We start from the raw sequence: 4,527 nt of genomic DNA, 5'->3' as shown, positions 1-4,527 counted from the left end.
ATATATATATATATATATATCAGTCTTTACAAGGGCAAGGTAGTGGTGTCATCAAAAACAACTGATATTACTTAGTCTTTGAGGAGCAAGGCAGGGAAAAAATTAGATACAAAAATCCAGTTCAGGTTTCACAAAGATACCACAGATTCAAGCTGGCTGGAGTGTCAAACGTACAGTCAGGACAACCTAGTAGCTCCTCTGAGGGATGGAGCTGCTTATAACAGGACATACACAGGTGTGTTCAGTTTCCACAGGTGAAGATATTTGGTGTGATGAAGTAAAGTGACCTGGAGTGAGAGTAGGGTGAAACAGGAAGTGTCAGGAAAAAATAAGAGCTGGTTACCGGAGGAGGAACCAGAGATCATGACACTATTTAAACTTGAACTGCCCTGTAGGTTTGAGTCCCTTTGAATCTATAATATATATAATACGAGTATCCAAATGACAATGCTGACTGGTTTTTGGGTGGAAGTGGTTTTGGTAGTTGCGATGATGCTAACTTTGGTATGAAAGCTTATTATGTTAATGGACTTTCTGACACACCCGTTGGTGTAGATGTCAACGATAGAGAGATGCCTATGATCTTCTCTGCTGCTCTCGCTACCCTCTGCAGAGGCTCCTGGTCAGCGGAGGTACAGTTTCCATACCAGACAGTGATGCAGTATGTTAAGATGCTCTCCATAGGATGTTGTCATGATTAAGGGGATGGAGTTTGCCTTTTTTAGGATAAGGATAATCACCTTTATTGGCCAAGTATGTTACACACAAGGAATTTGTTTCCGGTACAGAACCGAGGCAGCCATCAACTCATCCGATGGCTCTAACCATCGGGGGCGTTCACCGTCTTGCCCAAGGACACTTTGACTCATGGACTGGAGGCACGGAGATTCGAACCTTCAACCTTCCGGTTGGGAGACAACTGCTTTACCCACCTCCCCTGTCTACGCAGAAAGTAAAGGCATTGCTAAGCTTTTTTGGTAAGGGCAAGTGGTGTTGATGGACCAATTGAGGTCAACAGCAACATGCACCCCCAAGAATTTAATGCTGCTGACTCTCTTGACATCAGTCCCATTGATGATCAGAGGAGCATGCATCTTGACACTTTTTCCACTTAAGGAGAGGTTACTGTATTGTTACTACACCAAATAGCCCGTTGTTTCACCTCTTCCCTGTACACAGTTTAATCATCAATTGTGATGAGACCCACCAGTGTCGTGTCATCAAATTTGATGACATGGTTGGAGCTGGATTTGGCAGAACAGCCATGAGTCATTACAATCCTGGAGAGAGCACTGCACAGTGTGGTGGAGCCTGAAATTTTGCAAACAATCCTTAGTGACTGAGGTCTGCCAGTAAAAAAAGTCTAGTATCCAGTTACAGAGAGGGGTGTTGGAGCCCAGCAATTTCCCAACCAATTGCTGAGGGATGATGGTGTTAAACGCGGAGCTGAAGACGAACAGCATTCTGACATAAGTTTTTCTTTTCCAGGCATGTTATGGCAGAGACATATAAACTAGCCGCAACTTCTCACGCTCTCATGGAGACTTGGCTCAGCGACTTCATCTCAGACTGCGCAATATGAATACTGGAATTCCATGTGTACAGAGCGGATTGCGTAACAGAGTTATCTAGGAAAAAAAGAGGCAGAATCTGCTTCTACACAAATGAAGATTGCTATAAAGATGTCACAGTATTAGAAATAACTTGCAGCACAAACTTAGAGACTCTTTTCATCAACTGCAAACCATATTATTCTCCCAGCACCTGGCCGAACAGATAACCAATGACTCCCCACTCATTGTTTTAAAGGATTTTAAGACAGCAAATCTCACCCACAAATTGCCCAAATACAGACAGCATATTAGTTGTCCCACCAGAAACAAAAAAACATTGGACCACTGTTACATGATAAAAAAAAAAGAAGCCTATGACTCTGTCCGCTGTGCAACCCTCGGTCTGTCTGATCACTGCATGTCCATCCCATCCAAGCCTACAGGCAGAAACGTAAAGCTGTAAAGCCTGTGGTCAAAACAGTGAAGAGATGCACTAAAGAGGTAAAGTCAGAGCTCCAGGCCTGCTTTGACTGTACAAATTGGAGTTTATTTGAGGCTATGTCTACAGACCTCGATGAACTCAATGACACTGTGGCATCTCACACCAGCTTTTGTGAGGACGTGTGCTGACTAAGACCTTCTGCAAATACAACAACCAGCCCTAGTTCACAGTAAGACTCAATGAGCTTCATCATGTCAAAGAGGACTTTAGGAAGAGGCTAAAAGCACATTGCTTTATCTTATTTGCACATTGTTTTTCTTTTTTGTTCTTTCAGTGGAAGAAAGGAAGATGATGGTATATACACATTGAGAGCCACTGTACCAGAGTCAATTTTCTTGTGTCCAGCACACCTGGCCAATAAAGCTGATTGTGATTCTGATAAGGCCGAGCTCAACATCATGTCAGCTTTGTCTGGCCCAGTCAGGTTGAAGAAGTGGCACTTGAACACACTGCACAAATTACAGCCTACGACCAACTCGCATGTAAATTCTGTGCCTGCGTGGCAGAAATAATTCCCCCTACCAGCAGGTGGCAGTACCTGTATTCACCATTCAGAAAGGGAAAGAAGAGCTATAAAGCAGAACTATAAGTTATAAACAAAACACCTATCATTCAACACAGCTGCTGTTTATAGCTGCTTCTAATTGAGAATATGTCTAAGAAGTTGCAAGTTGCACTGCCGTTTTCTGCCCTTGGTCTATTGGTTGTGGAAGAAGAATGGAGGATGTGGAGGCAAAAAGCAAGAAGAAACCGCACTCAGTGGGTGAAATCATGGATACAACAGTGTCAGACTGAAAGGGCATTCCCAAACTGTTCTCTTCTCGTACATTGATTTGCTAAGCTGAACACCCAATCAGAGCGGCCTCTCTTTTACCAATGAGGCCTGACTGTCTGACGCCAATTCAATATGTCAAATCGGCTGAAAGGCTGCCAACAGGGACCGACTAGTGTTAACTGGCTTCACTGAGACCAACATCAGTGACCCTGATAACTGCTCTTAACTTTGGATTTACTGGTCCTGTTCTCAAAGTGGCATCGTGACATTAAATATCATCAGAACCATGAGTAGAGTACTACAAATCACATGAAATGAAACATGTGCAGAGAAATTGAATGCAGTAGCAAAAATTGATACTCCACAAGGTAGCATACAATATAATCACACAATTAGACTAAAAAGCTGCATAAATAGTAGGAATATCCAAAACTAAAGGCAGTAAATAAATGTGGTAATTACTATCCTTTTAAACATGGTTAGAATTAACATGTGGTTTTCAACAGTACAGTGCCCAAGTGTTCAATATTAAAAACATGCTATGAAGTGTTCATATGAATCAAGTGTAAAGAATGCAGATTACAGTACAACTGAACAATTTATGAAATAAATTTTACAGAAACAATAATGTAAAAAAAAAGTTTTACCATGTGAAGTGCCTGATCCAGTTTAACTTAAGTGTGACTAAATAATGTGATTTTATTTTTAAAAAAACATTTCTATTCTATCTTTAATAAGAGTATTTTTATTTGCTTATGTATGAAGTTCTTTTCATAATGGCATTTTTCTCATTGACAATTACATGCCACTAAGTTATTTCAATAATTGTTCATTCATTTACATATTTCATACAATTTATTCATATTTATTTATAGGGATGTCCCAACCCAATCCGCCAAGTAATAGACAATGAGGGAATTACTGGCTACACTGGCAGGTACAATCTTATATACAACCCATGGTAAAACCCAGAAAATAAAGACACATTTTAAAAAGAACTGCATGTACAGCAGAACTGATAAGAAATTACAGCATTTGTTTTATAGTGAGCCTTCAATGTTTCGGTGGATTCTGTGGAGTGTTTTATGCATGCAACTCCGTTGAAATAGAATTAAAGATAAAAATAGGCTTCAGGTTGGGGCTGCGAGTGGTATGCCAGCCAAAATGTGGACACTGAAGACAGCTAGATTAATATGCAGCTTTTATATTGCGTGACATGCAGCCCTCAAAAACATAACCAAGTCTGCTTCAAATACAGGACTGTAGTTTGAAATAACCATTGAAATTGGATCGGTTTTATTCTGGCCACTATGGATCCTGTGAAATATGCCTAGATGAGTGCTGATACCAATACTTGGTATCAGATCAGGACATTTCTATTTCATAATGCTTTTCATATTGAACACTTTGTAGTTCCACAGAATAGTGATATTTGGTGCTCTTTTTGTATATTACAATTACATTCATCTATTTTAGGCTTGTGTAAGAAAATCTACTCGGGTTAACTGCTTCAGAGCAGTTAGCCATGATCTACTGTACCTTGGCTAAAAAAGTTAGCTTTATATATAATTTAATTGTAGTAATCTTAGTATTGAATGTTTGTTTCTATCACAGGGTGTGCAATAGAAAATGCAAATTCATGAGATCCTAACCCCCCTCCCTAAAAAGCCAGCATAAATGCATGTGCATCTTTCCCT

The sequence above is a fragment of the Monopterus albus genome, unplaced genomic scaffold, assembly GCF_001952655.1.
Source record: "Monopterus albus unplaced genomic scaffold, M_albus_1.0 scaffold98.1, whole genome shotgun sequence".
Classification (NCBI taxonomy): domain Eukaryota; kingdom Metazoa; phylum Chordata; class Actinopteri; order Synbranchiformes; family Synbranchidae; genus Monopterus; species Monopterus albus.
Note: the sequence above shows the minus strand (reverse complement) of the source record.